Source organism: Sus scrofa, chromosome 9, assembly GCF_000003025.6.
Source record: "Sus scrofa isolate TJ Tabasco breed Duroc chromosome 9, Sscrofa11.1, whole genome shotgun sequence".
In the NCBI taxonomy this organism is placed as follows: domain Eukaryota; kingdom Metazoa; phylum Chordata; class Mammalia; order Artiodactyla; family Suidae; genus Sus; species Sus scrofa.
In genome coordinates, this window is record NC_010451.4 from 32,592,422 (window position 1) to 32,609,893 (window position 17,472).

The window sequence follows — 17,472 nt, forward strand, 5'->3', positions numbered from 1 at the left end:
ATGAAAGACATGGATATTCACAGCAAACAGTCATAGTGATATTAATTATGTAGATTTTTTTTTTGTTACCTGTGATTTTTGCCATTTTCTATTTGTTAGAAGTGAGTCATTAAGCCCAACCACACTAAAGGTGAGGGGAATACACAAGAGCATGAATACCAGAAAGCAGGAACCATGATATATCAAGGGGCCATCATAGCCCCAGCCTACCACAAATATTGCCAGAGCAGGCATTCAGCATTGGTCTCTGTTGCTGGCAGGCTGGACTTGCAGGGGCAGCAGTGGGTAGATCAGCCTTGGTAAATGAAAGTCCACATTATTGGCTCATACATAGCTCTAAATAATGACCATCAGGCCAACACAGGGATGCAAAGGCTGGCTGATGTCAACTGACTGAATCATTTTGTAATTTTGGTTGTTTAGTAGCTCTTCCACGGTAAACGCTTCCTGGTGAATATTACCATATGATATAAAAATCTTCACATTTTGTGCCCGCTTTAACGTATTCATCCAAACGACTACCCTAGAAGTTCTTGTCTCTAATTTCCAATCTTTTTATTTTCAGACACATGACCAACTGACCAGGCTTCTTGCAAATTTCCCATAAGTTTCCACAAAACGTAGTCATCCTTTGGTTATTCCAGTTACATGTGGTATATCAATTACATCATGCCTACTTCCCTGAACCTTTCAATCCCTCCCTCTATGTCTACATAATAATTATAGCATTTCAACTTCACTCAGCTTGAGCCATTGTGTTTGTCATGCTTATTGACCCATCCTAATGGTAAGTTTGCCTCATTTCCTGGTGTCCTTGCCAGTCTTAAATCTTTTACCACAGAGAGTACTACTAAATAAAATTTCATAGTCATAAATTCTTTCATAGTCAGTTACAGATGTCAGCCCCAAAGTCAAGAACCCTCACTATCTAGTCTCAGGCTTACTCATCCAACTCCTACTGGATACTTCTCCGACACCTTTGGGATGTAGTCCTGCTCCTCCCTTATCCAATCCAACACCTCAAACTGGCTTATTCTATAATTTAATCATGATAGACCTAATGGACAAGACAAAAGGTGGGAAGTAGGTTCTGAGGGGGGCATGTTGCTTTGCAGCAGAAATTTTTATGGATTGTTTTTCAACACATAAAACCAACTAGCTCTTGATAGGAAGATATAGGCCATTTTTGCAGATTCAGAAAACTCTGTGATACCAAAATTTAGGGGGCATCTACCCATCTCAGGTATTGGCGTCCAGGTTCTCTCAGCCAGAGCCCTCAACTCGATAAGACAGATTTACTTTCATTGGGCATTTTAACCATCTTTCACATTCTGTCACTCAGAAAATTGGATCCTGGGTTTGTTCATCTTTTTCTTCCTTTCTGATGCAGGAAATAGACTTTTATTTATATACCATTAAATAAGTCCTCTGGCTTTCACACCTAATTTCAGTTGTCTGCTCAGTATCTTTCTGAAGCATGAAGATGTTTAGCAATAAACATCCAATTCATTTATTCTTATATCTCCTAGTTTCTCCATGTCTCAGACACCTGACACATTGCACCCACTAGTGCTATCCATGGTAGACCATCACAATACACCACCAGTGAAAGTTTGCATGTGCTCCTCCCACCAATAGTGATGGGGTCCTCATTACCAGAGGGGCAATGAGTAATCTAGCTCTAAAATCCCAAATTATCACCTGTTTTTCAGCCCATACCATTTCTGGTACCAGTTGTGGCAGGTTGGGTTTTCCAGAAGCTGAGTCTGAAACTGAATTTAGGATGCAAGCCCAACAAATCTTCTAACAAACAGGAGGGAAGCTCAAGAGTGAGTATTGCTCACCAGAGTTGTCCTGACATATGCTGCAATGCCCAGCCATTTTACCCTGCCTTATTCAGTCACTGGATGTGAGTTTCCCCAACAAGGGCGTGACCTAGGGTGAGGAAGGTGAGTACTCAGGCAGATCCTGAAGAATTGACAGTTAGAAGCTTTCTGTGTCTTGCCCTCCCCACAGTGGGGCAGTAAACCCCATCAAGTGACCTGGGAAGCACATCTCTACATCTACCACAGGATGGCAGTAGAGGAAGAACTGGGCTGAGATTACAAAAGGGAAATTTATGTGCCAAACTGTTGCAGAATATTGCTACCTGAAGTTGGCAAAATATGGGGAACATGTATGAGATTGGACTTGAAAACATGAAGCTGCTGGACGAAGCAAGTTCTGGTTTTTACCTTAGGCTTTATTTAATGATATGAATATAATTACCAGATTGTAGGTTTAACTATAAAGCTGAAGTAGACAATAGTTGCCTTCTTGCTTCTAAACAAATAGAAATTTGAATTCAAAGTTGGCCCTAGCTAGGTCCTGGCTTCTATACTGTAAACAAATAATTTCTGTCAATTAAGGACTTCATAAGATAGAAATCCTAAGTGGATTTATAAACTAAGTATTAGAGGATCATTACCTAGTCAATTATATCTTTTTAAAGAATGCAGAAGGCAGACCCTCTCCATCAAGACTTCGGAAAGGAACATACCAACAATCTTTAAAGTCCTAGAGCAGTGGTTCTCTGTAGATCAGATATGCTGGTGGGAGATGCTGAAAATTAAGTGACCTTCCTAGTTTCAATGATTAAAAAAAAAAAAAAAAAAAAAAAAAAAAAAAAAAAAAAAAAAAAGGTCATTCTGAAGTGGCAAAATCAAGTAATAACACTTCATCAGAGAGCGCTGTGGTCCATACCATTCTGTATTAGAAAACTCAGCTTCCTTTTATAGAAAGTATGCTGTTTTGCTTCACTCTTCACCTATACTCAACATCAATAGAGGCTCTTGTCAATAGATAAAATAAAAAGAATAAATAAAAACTCCAAATTGGAAAAGAATAAAATTAGCTTTACTCATAAACACTGTGGTCATCTATATAGGAAGTATAATCAAATATATTAAAAAGTTAGAACTAGTAAGCAGGTTTATTAAAGTTATATGACACAAGATCAATATACAAAATCAATTTTAGGTTGGTAAAAGAAATGATGGTAGGGAGTTCCCATCGTGGCGCAATGGTTAATGAATCTGACTAGAAACCGTGGGGTTGTGGGTTCAATCCCTGGCCTTGCTCAGTGGGTTAAGGATCCGGCATTGCCGTGAGCTGTGGTGTGGGTCACAGATGCGGCTCAGATCCCCGTTGCTGTGGCTCTGGAGTAGGCCGGCGACTAGAGCTCCGATTAGACCCCTAGCCTGGGAACCTCCATATGCCATGGGAGCGGTCCTAGAAAAGGCAATAAGACCAAAAAAAAAAAAAAAAGAAAGAAAAGAAAAAAGAAATGGTGGTAGGTCCAACCGTGGAAAGCAACTCAGCAAGAAACAGTAAGAAGGTACACACAACAATTTGGATGAAACACAAAAAAATTACACTGGTTTTCAAAAGTCAACTTCAGGAGTTCCCTTTGTGGCTCTGCAGGTTAGATATCCGGCTAGTATCCATGAGGATGCGGGTTCAATCTCTGTCCCTGTTCAGTGGCTTAAGTATCCAGCGTTGCTGTGGGCTTTGGTGTAGTTCACAGGCACATCTCTTATCTGGTATTTCTGTGGCTGTGGGGTAGGCCAGCAGCTGCAGTTCCAATTCAACCCCTAGCCTAGGAACGTCCATATGCCACAGGTGTGGTCCTAAAAAGTAAATAAATAAATACATACATAAATAAACAAATAAATAAAATTTAAAAGTCAACTTCAAAACCTTAAAAGAATGCTCTATATGATTTCGTTTATGTAATATTCTTTGAATAGTAGAGAGAAGACCAGCAGTTGAGGAGAGACAAAAAGAAAAAGAGAGAAAGCCTGCTGCAAGGAGAAAAGCCAAGGAATCAATAGCCTCCACTGTCACTGTTTTCAAGATCCCTTCATGTTTACTTGAAGCCACAGTCTTCCTGACACGTCTAATGGAGAATCTTCACTTTGGAGCTCCCTGAAAAACTAGCCAAGTCCTTCTCAGACCTGAAAAGTCTGAGCACAGTCTGAGACTCTTCTTATCTAATCTTCCTTCCTTTACTTTCATGAGTGTCAAAATTATATCACATTCTTTTTCCATTTCTATTCCTGTTCTACTCCCACTATATTTAGCTTTCACAAGTATTGCTCTCAATTAGTTTATTACAGAGGACTCTTTCAGAGGTGATAAGTTGGAACTACTGCCCTTCAAATGCCAAAAAAAGAGCTGATTCAATAACAGACCCACAGATCACTGTGTAAATATTAACACGCAAAGACTTATAGAGAAAATGTCCAGATGTGATGGCTCGGCTGCATGCCCAATTTGTCATTGAATCATGTTTCCCTAAATCTTGTAGACCATGTTTTTGTGGATGAAGGCAATAATCAAGGTAAAGAATGCTGGGCAAACAAACCAATGTCAGTTGAGAGCTTATATACCTACTACTAATAGCCCATTGTCTGTTGAAAATATCTATGGGGAGCTCTTAGCGTAACAAACTATATTTTGAGCCACTGCTACCCATGTGACATTCTGAAAAAACTCAACATTTTGGAGTCCAAACTATGTATTCAAAACTACCCAAGAAATAAGTACTCTATGGCAACAAGAAATAAGTACTCTATGGCAACAAAAAATTGGGTGAATAAACCAACATTTGTCAAAATACCTTATAAGAGCCCTGGGTGAAAATTGTCAAGTCTTAGGATAATGTAAATTTGTCTTTAAAGGAGAGAAATTTACTGAGGAAAAAAATCATTGCTCCATGTGTGATGCTGAGCAGAGGTGTTATTTCAGGAGGAAGGGAAAGAGTGAAAGGATTCTGTACAGATAGTATAGCCTTTGAGAAATGAACAGAAGATTCAACAGATAGATATAAGGCTGGGGATCATACTGACCCAAGATGGACCAATAAAAATGTTCTTCCAGATGGAAGTAGAAATAGGAGTGTTGGTTGAAAACAATTAGAAGCAATTATTTAACATTGCAACTATCTAAAGCAATGAATAAGAATTAAGAAAAACAATAGATTAACCAAAAACTTAAAAGGAAAACTTGACAAATAAGATGTCCATGGGGGCTTTAAAAAGCTGCATAACCTTTCATATGAAGCATGGGAATCATCCTGGGATTCTTCTGGATTCCTGAGAATCTAAAAAGCCATTTGCATGTGCAGAGCTATGTGAATGCCAGGGCTATGTGCATGCTCAGGAAAAACCTAAAAAATCCTAAACTCTTGCTTCTGGATTACCTTGGAGTTTCTGCCCTAGGAGAAAGTGAAGGCTAAGGCAGTGTTGTCAAATGCCTGGCTGAGTGTTGAAGGCATGATCCCAACAAACATACAGAGGCAATCAGTAGAGACTGGGAGCCTTGTTGGTTCCAGGCACCTAAGGAAATCTGTATCCAATCATCAATCAACCACTAAGCTAAGTAGACCCTTGAGTGGCCACACATGAAAATGAATAAGGATTTTTGTAAAACTAGCTCTGAAAACTCACAAAACAAAACAATAAAATATCAAAAACCATAAGCATTGAGAGTAGAGAAGAATCTGAACTCCAGAGTTACCACATTATATTATTTTAAATATCCAATTTTTAACAAAAAAAATTAATAGACATGAAAAGAAACAAAAAATTATGGCCAGTACACAGGACAAAAACAATAACAACAACAAATAAAAACAATCAGTCAACAGAAACTGTCCCTGAGGAAGCCCCAATATTGGACTTAATAAAAAAATTCTTTAAATTCACTGCTTAAACAAAGAAACTATATCTCAAGACTTACAGGAAAATATAAGAACGATGTCTTGTCACATACAGATTATCAATAGAGAAATAGAAAGTATTTAAAAGAACCAAATGTAAATTCTGTAGCTGAAGAATGCAATAAACTGGAGTGAAGAACGCAATAAACTGGAGTGAAAAATGCACTTCGGGGACCCAACGGCAGATCTGAGCAGGAAGAAGAAAGAACTAGAAAACTTGAATATAGGTCAATTGAGGTTACCTAGTTTGAGGATAGAGAGAAAAATAATGAAGAGAGAGACTCAGAGTCCTGTGGGATACTATCAACAGTACCAACATACTGCATAGTATGAATCCAAGAAAGAGGAGAGAGAAAAAAAGCATTTAAAAATCTGAAGAAATAGTGTCCAAAAACTTTCCAAATTTAATGAGTATCATTAATCTGTATATTCAAGAATATCAAGGAGTTCCCGTCGTGGCGCAGTGGTTAACGAATCCGACTAGGAACCATGAGATTGCGGGTTCTATCCCTGCCCTTGCTCAGTGGGTTAATGATCCGGCATTGCCCTGAGTTGTGGTGTAGGTTGCAGGCGCAGCTCGGATCCCGCGTTGCTGTGGCTCTTGGGTAGGCCAGCGGCTGTAGCTCTGGTTAGACCCCTAGCCTGGGAACCTCCATATGCTGCGGGAGCGGCCCAAGAAATGACAAAAAGACAAAAAAAAAAAAGAATATCAAGAAACTCTAAATAGGATACACTCAAAGATAAGATAAAAATACTCTAAAATTGATAGCAGTTATGGTTGTACAACCCTGAACATACTAAATGCCATTGAATTATTCTCCATAAATATGTGAGTTTGGGTAATATGTGAATTATATTATAAATAAAGCTGGTTTTTACAAAGAAATTAGGTACTGATACATGCTACAACATAGATAAAACTTGAAAATACTATGCTAATGAAATAAACCAGTTATAAAAAGTCACATACTCTCACATTCATATGAAATGTTCATTAATAGGCAATTCCATAGAGAAAGTAGATTTGTGGTTCTGCAGGTGCTTGAGGAGAAGACAAATGGAGAGTGCCTATTAATGGGTACAGGATTTCTTTAGGGAATGACGAAAATTTTCTTCAATTATGCAGTGGGAATTGTACAGTCTTGTGAATATACTAAAAATCACTGAACTGTATATTTTTAAAGATGACTTTTATGATTTGTAAATTATATCCCATTTCTTTAAAAAGCAACTCCTTCTCCCTCAGAAATTTTCAGTGGTTGAACAAGGTAAAATTATTGTTAAGTTTGTACATGATAGTGATGGAAACTTGGTAAATGAAAATATTTTTTAAAATATTCATTGGGAAACAGTTATTATTTTGGAAAATGTCCTTTTTGTTTTCTGGTCTATAAATAGCACAAGTTTCAGGTAAAAGAATAAAATGCAATATATAATTTAAAAGACATGACCAGAAGTCAGAGTGTAACTTATATAGGATAATTATGTTACGGCTGGACCAGGACAACCCTATGCTTATCTCTGGGAATGCCTGGAATTCTGGCACTGACTCTTCACCAAAATAAAGGCAGTAAGCTAATGATTGATGATGTGCTGTTTAAAGTTTGAACTCTCCTGGCGTCAGCCTGGACCAGTTTTTTAAATTGATGGCTTATACCCAGTGTAACCAGTAGGATAGCCTGGCTTGGCTACCTAACCAAGAGAGACATAAAAGATGAAGATGGAAACTTGAATTCCTCTCCCCAAACAAAGATCTATCATCACACAACTTTTGGCAATCCAATCTGGAGACAAAACACATCACTGTGCTACACTGGGACAGGGATGAGAAGCTACACTGGGAAGTTTCTTGGACTCCAGAGGCTTGTCTGCACTCTCCTTCTCCTGCCGTGCTATATTCTCTGCCTTTATTGATCATGATCTCTGAGGCCTTGTAAGTCCTGCAATTACCCAAGCTAATGTACTCTTTTTACTAGTAATACATTCCACATGACAAGCCTTTTTTATATAAAAAAGTAAAGGAGAACAAATCTTAGAAATTCTATTCCAGTGAGGCTCTCAAAACCCTGTGAGCAAATATAAGCAGAGAGTATTCCCATCCCTGGGAGAGTGCCAACATATTCAGCAGTTATTCATGTAAAGAGATTCCAAAGACAATGGAAACTCAAACTTGGTTGCCCAATTCAAATCGCCAAAATTGGTCCATTCCATAGACAAAGGTGCAAAATCATATTTGTGAAAGAGAAACTTATGCTACTGAAGAACTTTGTTAGTGAGCCCAAGAATTGAGGGTGAGGCAACCAACCTCTGAACCTAAGAATCTACTTTTAAGTACCAAACCACCTCATATCATCTAGCATCTAGAACACAGGCCTAAGTCATAGACTCTCATAACATTCCAAGGCATTTAAGCAAATTTATCACAAACATCCTCTGATCCCGTCTGGGATCAGAACAGAAATTTACCAGAACAGAAGTTCCCATCGTGGTGCAGCGGAAACGAATCCAACTAAGAACTGTGAGGTTGCAGGTTCAATCCCTGGACTCACTCAGTGGGTTAAGGATCCGGCATTACCATGAGCTATGGTGTAGGTCACAGTTGTGGCTCAGATCTGGTGTTGCTATGGCTGTGGTGTAGGCCGGCAGCTGTAGCTCCAATTAGATCCCAGCCTGGGAACCTCCATATGCCATGGGTACGTCCCTGAAAAGACAAAAGACCAAAAAAAAAAAAAATTATCTGAACAATCCTGGAGCTCAAACACCCAGTTCAGGAGAATAAAATCCCCCAAAACTGCCCACACAATTTACAGTCAGTTCCTCTCGACCCACCAGAAACTTCCTTACATATAATCCTATCTCTCTGGCACAGATGTACAAATTCCTCCATTTCCCACCATAGACAAAGTATGAGGGATACATGAATCACTATCTTCACAGTTTCGGGGTAAGCTTCATGTGTTTGCCTCTGCTTTTCCTGAGTTCACATTGTCAAGAAAGTCCCCACAGAAAGGTCTAACTCACTGAATTGAATTACCAGACCCAACCCATTTGGATGCTATTTAACCACTCACATTCATTTTATCATGATGACCTGACTACCATCCTTTTCACCCAAATAGTAACCAGTAGAAAGCCTGGCCTGCCACCACCTAGAGGATTTCAACAATATCCTAGTTCTCAGGATACTGGCTTCCATATGTCATCCACTCTCATGACCTTATCCTAGGTCTCACCATCTGGAGCCTTATGGTTCTAAAATCCATGAATTCGGATGGAACTCGGGCCCCAGCAACCCATTCTTCCCACTTGCTTAGGTGAAGGAACAGATGTGCATGCCCTGCAAGATCCCTAATGCAGGGATACCTTCCAGGGAATAATCAGGGCTACTGCAAATCCTTCTGAGCTGTGGATTCGCTTTTCCTCTCAATAAGTTGGTTTTGTTTGTTAATTTTGTAGTGGGAAGGAATCCAGTTAACATTCTGGATTCCTGTTTCCTAGGGGAGAGAGGGAACACTGAGGAACAAGTCTCCTAATACTCTCTTCCAGGAGAAGGCTCTCTCTGATCTTAGTCCAAGTTCCAAGGGGAATGATTCTACTTGCCAAGACAAATGGAAAAATAGTGAAGGAGTTTTGAAAACACACGCACACAATAAATACAGCTGACTTATTCTTCCTCACACCTTTTGTTTAGGACAGACATAAAATCATTTTTCTGCCCAAACTGCTTCCATTTTCTACTCAATATTGGCTCTGTCAGGCCAGTGCATCTCCAGCTGAGAAGCTAAGAGGATCAATGTGCAACCTAAGCCATGAGGTATCATCTGGCTGCTCTTTCAGGCATCTGCCTTTAGTGCCCAGAATACTTATAAACACCGAGGGGACACAGACATCTAGCAGGAGACTGTCTGAATTGGGAATATTTGACCTGAGACAAAACGGTGGTTCACATATGCAGCATATGCTCTATATAGGAATGTATATCTGTTTATATTCATACTCATTTAGAATTAATAGTTAAATTCAAGCACCGCTGTTTAGATTATAGACTTAATTATCAGATTATTAGCTATTTTGCTAATATAACATTTTTGATTTATGATACTAAGTCTGTTTACTTCTTGCATATCTGGCACTTTTTAGGTGTCTTACTTGAGATATTAATAGAGTTTCCCCCCCTAAAAAAAGGTATTTTTATAAAAAACACCCCAAGTGTGAAATTATAGTATTATTAAGATGTAAATTAAATGTATTTTCAAATGTGTTTCTAAGAAATATGTATAACTTACAAGAAATCGAAGTTCTCCTTATTGCATTTGTTTCAGTTTCAGAAGACTAGCCTTGCTGAAATACAAAATGCTTCGGGCATTAGTGGAAAATGAAATACTTAGTCTTATTCCCAGATGTTTAATTCATTAAATTCTTAAATGCCACGTTAACAAGTATCTGACTTTTTAAACTCTGCTTTTATAGAAAACAAAAGGCATGACTATGTTAAATGCATAATACTAGAAATCATTAAATGAAAATAGCCTTTTATAGGCTTCAGTATTATCATTTTTTCTCATTTCTGTTTCTCAGCATTTTTAGTTATGCTTGTTTATTTCAATTGAAAGCACAGGTCCTATGAAACTCTTACATCATTTCTTGGATTATAAGTAACCACTATGAGCCTGATGGCAAGCCTGGTTTAGGGCTGCTTTCAACAGAAAATAAATTCTGTTTTTGTTTTTTCCTACCTACCTTTTATCTTTTATTACATCAACAAATGGCTTTAGAAGCCTTTCTTTATAATGTCACTGAAAACATATTTCAGACTACCATAAGCATTGACTTGTCCTTACTTATAAGAACACTCACTGCACAATAGTACAATGGGGACAAGAAACACATTGGGTGCAGGGCTAGAGATATGTAAGCCTTCATGTGACACTACACTCAGCTGTTTCATCATGGCACAAGGGGTTCAGAAGACCTGTTTTCAGTGGGTGTAGCCAATGTGGTGGAGTAGAAAGACCCTGAGCTCACCTCCTCCACAGACAGATCAAAATTACAAAGTTTTAAGAGCAACTATTGATGAGAAATACCAGAAGACTAACAGAAAAGATCTTTCACACACAAAGATTTAATCACAATGGGGTGGGTAGGGCAAGTGGAGATGCATAATAGTCAAGACCTATACCCCCAGGTGGGCAACAAACTGGAAGATAATTATAAATGCAGAAGCTTTCCCCAAGGAGTGAGGGGTGTATGTCCCACATTGGGCTCCCTAGTCCAGGGCTCCTGCACTAAGAAGACAAGCCCCCATAACATCTGGACTTGAAAGCCATCAGGGATTAATTTAGGGAGAGCCAGAAGTCTGTGGGAAATAGAGAATCCACTCTTAAAGAATGTACACAAAATCTCACAAGCTTTGGGATCCAGGGAAGAAGCAATAATTTGAAAGGAGCCTGGGTCAGGCACCTGCTGATCTTGAAGAATCTCCAGGAGAGGCAGGAAAAAACTGGAGCTCACCCTGGAGACATTAAACACTGGGCACAGCCATTATGGGGAACTCATTCTATCAGATATATATACACACAAAAGAGAAGGAAATTCAAACTCAACACTAAAGACAGTCATCAAATCCCAAGGGAAAAGAGCAAAAGAAGAAGAAAACAAAAAAGAACTACCAAAACAACCCCCCCAAAATTAATAACATGGCAATAAGAACATGCCTATAAAATTATTTTAAATGTAAATGGACTAAATATTCCAATCATAAGATATGGACTGACTGAATGGATGAAAAACAAGACCCATATAAATTCTACCTGCAAGAGACTCACTTCTGATCTGGAGATAAACACAGATTGAAAGTGAGGGAATGGAAAAAGCTATTCCATGCAAATGGAAAAGAAAAGCAAGCCAGAGTAGCAATATTTATATCAGACAAAATAGGTTTTAAAACAAAGACTATAACCAGAGACAAAAAAGGGCACGTAATGATCAAGAGACCAATCCAAGGAGAAAATACAATTATAAATATATATGTACCTATTATAGCAGCACCTAAACACATAAAGCAAATATTAATAGACATAAAGGGAGAAATTGACAGTAAAACAATAATAGTAGGAGACTTTAACACCCCAGTTACATCAATGGACAGATCATTTAAATGGAAAATAGATAAAGAAGGATTGACCTGAACAACATATTAGATCAGATGAATTTAATAGAATTACACATAGAATATTTCATTAAAAACCAACATACACAGTCTCTTTTTAGATGTACATGGAACATCCTCCAGGAGAAATTACACACTGGTCAACAAAACAAATCTCAGTAAATTTAAGAATATTGAAATCATATCAAGTATCTATTCCAAATACAAAAATATGAGACAAGAAATCAACAAAAATTAAAAATCTTCAGGAGTTCCCATTGTGGCTCAAAGGGTTAAGGACCTGATGTAGTCTCTGTGAGGATATGGGTTCAATCCCTGGCCTTTCTCAATGGGTGAAGGATCAGTGTTGCCCCAAGCTGTGGCATAAGTCACAGATGTGGTTCAAATCCAGTGTTGCTGTTGCTGTGGCATAGGCCTCAGATGCTGCTCTGATTTTACCCCTAGCCAACGAACTCCCACATGCCACAAGTGCAGACATAAAAAGAAAAGAAAAAAAAAAACTTCAAAAGACAAAAACACAGAATCTAAACAATATGCTACTAAAAAACAAATAGGTCGCTGAAGAAATCAAGAGAAAATCTAAAAATATCTGGAGATAAAAAAACAAAACAAAACAAAACAAAGCACAGTGCTTCGAACCTTTCCACAGAAAAGAAACTCATGGACTTGGAGAATAGATTTGTGGTTGCCAAAGGGGAGGGGGAGGGAGTGGGATGGATGGGGTACTTGGGGTTAATAGATGCAGACTATTGCCTTTGGAATGGATTATTAGCAATTATATCCTGCTGTGTAGCACTGGGAACTATGTCTGGTCACTTAGGATGGAGCATAATAATGTGAGAAAAAAGAATGTATAAATGTATGTGTAACTGGGTCACCATGTTGTATAGTAGAAAATTGACAGGACACTGTAAACCAGATCTAATGGAAAAAAAACAAAAATCATTATATATAAAAAAGTAATGGGACAGTGCAAAAGTCGTTCTAAGAAGGTAGTTTCTAGAGATACAAGTCTGTTCAGAAAACAAGAAAAATCTCAAATGAACAATATAATCTTATACCTAAAGCAACCAGGAAAATAAGGACAAAACCCAAAGTTAGTAGAAGGAAAGAAATCATAAAGAACAAAGCAGAAATAAATGAAATAGAGACTGAAAAACAATGGAAAAGATCAATGAAACTAACATCTTTCTTTGAAAATAAAAAATCAATAAAACTTTTGCTAGATTCAACAAGAAAAAAATGACAGATCCCCAATGATAGAACCAAAAATTAAAAGAGATAAATAACAACACATACCACAGAAAAAAAATAATCATAAGAGATTACTATGAACAATTGTATGCTGACAAAATGGACAGCCTAGAAGAAATGGATAAATTTTTATAAATGTACAAACTCATAAGACTTAACCAGGAAAAATTAAAAACATGAACAAATCAATTCCCAATAGTGAAATTGAAACTAATTTTTAAAAACTCCTGACAAAAAAATTTCCAGATCCAGATAGCTTCACAGGTGAATTCTACTAAACATTTAGAGAAGCGTTAACACCTATCCTTCTGAAACCTATTCCAAAAATTTCAAAATAAACATTTACTCATTTATTTTACCAAGCTAGCATCACCCTGGTACAAAAAAATAAAATAAAATAAAATAAAATAAATCACAAAAAAAGAAAATTACATGCTAATATCACAGATGAACATGGATGCAAAAATCCTCAAAAAATATTTTGCAAATTAAATTCAACAATGCATTAAAAAGTCATACATCATGATCAAGTTAGATTTACCCTAGGGATGCAAAGATGGTTCCATACCCATATATTAATAAAGAATAAAAATCATGTGATCATCTCAATAGATACTGAAAAAGCCTTTGATTAAATTACCATTCATTAAACTATGGATTTTGAGTGATGAGCATGTGTCAAAGTAGTTTCATCAGCTGTAGCAAATATACCCCTCTGATGGGGGATGCTCATAATGGGGTGTGGCCAGGAATCTATGGGAAATCTCTGTGCCCTTTGCTCAGATTTTTTGTGAACATAGAAATGCTCTAAAAAATAGGATCTATTTTTAAAAATAAAACAAGGAAGAGGAAAATGAAAGGAAATATTTACAAAGTTTGTGTTTTGGTTACAGTAAACTTGTTGTCTTTTGTCTCCATGCCTGTAATTACCATTTTTAAAAAGGAACATGCATTAATTTATAACGGAAAAAATAAACATTTCAAGACTTTTAAAAGCTAAAAGAATTTGACATTCATTTATGATATAAAAAAACTTTCAACAAAATAGGTATAAAGGGAATAGGGACTGTACCTCAGCATAATCAAGATCATATATCACAAGCCCACAGCTAACCAAAAGCATTTCCTCTAAGATTAAGAACAATACAATGCAAGGATATTCACCCTCACCACTTTTAGTCAATATAGTACTGGAAGTCCTAGCCATTGCTTATATATGGAAACTAAATGGCAAAACAAATGAACAAACACAGCAAAATAAAACCATAGTCATAGATATAGAAAACAAACAGGTAGTTGCCACAGGAGAGGGAGTTGGGGGGAGGAAAGAAATATGTGAGAGAGATTAAAAGGTACAAACTTTCAGTGGTGAAATAAATGAGTCACAGTTGTGAAATTTACAATGTGGGAATATAATCAATAATCTTGTAATATTTTTGTATGATTACTGATCATAACTAGTCTGTCATGGTGTAGAATGATTATCACCATATTGTGTAAAAGGAACTGAAATAATGTTGTAGGTCACGTAGACTTCAAAAACAAAAATTATACTTCAAACACAGACAAAAATTATACTTCAAAAACAAACTCATAGAAAAAGAGATCAAATTTGTGGTTATCAGAAGGGGTTGGAGGGAGGGGAATTGGATGAAGGTAGTCAAAAGAGAAAACTCCCACTTATAAGATAAATAAGTAGTTAAGATGTAATGTACAACACAGTAAAGATAATTAGCACTGCTGTATGTTATATATAAAAGTTGTTAAAGGCATACCCGTAGTGGCTCAGCGGCAATAAATTTGTGTAGTATCCATGAGGATGCAGGTTTGATCCCTGGCCTTGCTCGATGGGTTAAGGATCCAGCGTTGCCATGAGCTATGATGTAGGTCCCAGATGCAGCTCAGATCTGGCGTTGATCTGCCATTGATATGGCACAGGCCAGCAGCTCTACAGCCGCGATCCAACCCCTAGAACCCTAGCCTGGGAACCTCCACGTGCCGCGGATGCAGCCTTAAAAATAAAAAAGACAAATAAATAAATAAAAGTTGAGAGAGTTAAACCTCAGACTTTTCATGACAAGGATAAACTTTTTTCTATTTTGTTAATTTTGTGTTGATATTAGATTATGAATGTTCACCAGTCTTATTGTAATAATCTTTTCATGTGTATTTATGTTGTGTAACAGAAACTAACATAGTGTTGTAGGTAAATTATACTTCAAAAACAATCTAATTTTATGATGTATGTAAGTAAAATTATTATGCTGTATACCTTAAATCTATACAGCACTGTAAGACAATAACAACATAACTGGAAGACAAAAAAGAACTCCCCCCCCAAAAAAAGACCTGTGTTCAAATTCCAAGTCACCTACACATAACCGATATAGATATGGAAGGTATATTTTGAACTCAAATTTTCTTCATCAGGAAAGTGAGAATAATATCTAACTCATGGGACTTTCTGAAGGACTAAATCAGATCTATGAGTAAATACTAAATGTTCACTATTCTTGAATATTCATAATTGTGTATATGTAAAACTGAGATAAACTTTTTCCTTCTGACTACTCTTCAACTCTAGAGAAGTAGGGTACCTTCAAGTTTATATTACTTTATGCTAGAACAAACACATGGGTAAGGCCATTTCCCAGCTTCTGTACAAACACTGGGAAGTGTTACTTTTATAAACACTGACCTGGCAGGTCCCATATTAAGTTAATTTTCATTATAATTCATGATATAATTTCATGTTTTTGACCATTTATCTTCTGTGAATTTCTGGTCATGTCATTTGCCTATTCTATAAGGATTTCTTATATTTTAGAATGCATGATATATAAGGAAGTTTGAGAGCTGTGTTGTGGTTGGCGTGGAAGAAAGCAAATATCCATTCTATAAACTGCTCATGGGAGCCACATGACAAAGAATAGCAGGCAGCCTCTGTGAGCTGAGGGAGGTCCCAGCTCATAACTAGATGGGACACTGGAACCTCGGTCCTACAACCACAGGTAAATGAGTTGTGCCAACAACCAGTGCATTTGGAAGAGGTCCCTCAACCCAGAGGAGAGCTCAGCCTGGATGACATGTTGAGTTGAGCATCATAATACCCTAAGCAGAACTCTGAGATGATAAATGAGTGTCAAATAAAGCCATTAAGTTTGTGGTAATTTGTCACACAGTAATTTAAAAGCTAATATATCTACAATAGACTTTCGCCATCAATGCAAGACCCCATCAATTCTTTTTCAAATAGTATCTGTTCTCTTTGATTGCACTTCCAGAAGTGCTTCAAATTCTCTCAAAAAAAAAAAAAAATCCTGTTGACCATTAATGGCGTCTTTATGTTAAATGTATGGATTGCTTTGGAGACAGATCCAAATAGCCTAGAGGTTCATGGTCTCCCTACTTTTTGTATGAAGGAAGAGGCTCAGTGGATCTGCAGTGGCTCAGTGGAAAGAAAAAGCTGGTACAAGCAACAGAGCTTTAATGAATCAGCTCCCCCATTCAAACAAAGCCACTTTCTCAACCATGAAACCTATACTGTTACAAAAATGACCTCCCAGAATGCACTACTCATTAACATAAATAGGCTCTTCTACCTGCCAGCCGACACATTATTCCTCAATAAAACCTATTTTATAACTGCCAGTGAGGCAGTGTGTTAGTGAACCTCTTGGCATGACCTTACAAAACTACAAATAGAGTTACCATATGATCCTATAATCCTACTTCTGGGCATATATATATGTAGAAAACACTAATTTGAAAAGATACATACACCCCAATATTCATAGCAGCATTATTTACAATAGCCAAGGCAAAGATGCAAACTAAATGTCCATTGACAATGAATGGAAAAAGATGTGAGATATATATATATATAATGGAATATTACTCAGCTATAAAAGGAATGAAACAATGCCATTTGCATCAACATGGATGGAACTAGAGATTATTATACTAAGTGAAGTCAGAGAAAGTCAGACATCTTATGATATCGCTCATATGTGGAATCTTAAAAAAATGATAAAACAAACTTATTTACAAAACAAAAATAGACTCACAGATATAGAAATCGAGCTTATGATTACCAAAGGAAATGGCAGGGGTGGTGGGGGGCGAGAGATTTAGGTGTTTGAGGTTAACATGTACAAACTATTATATATAAAATAGGTAAACAACAAAGACCTACTCTATAGCACAGGGAACTATACTCAATATATTGTAATAACCTATAATGGAAAAGAATCTTGAAAATAATAATTACTTTGCATACTTGAAACTA

The 17,472-nt window shown here is 37.1% G+C and overlaps 1 long non-coding RNA gene and 1 other non-coding gene across 2 annotated transcripts in view; one reads left to right on the forward strand and one right to left on the reverse strand.

Moving 5' to 3' along the window:
• Positions 1–17,472, forward strand: part of LOC110255424 — a 189,569-nt gene that overhangs the window by 155,898 nt on the left and 16,199 nt on the right. The window lies entirely within an intron of this gene.
• Positions 2,466–2,561, reverse strand: MIR9833 (microRNA 9833). The gene has a single exon (NR_128520.1). It is a non-coding gene; the product is annotated as a microRNA 9833 (primary transcript).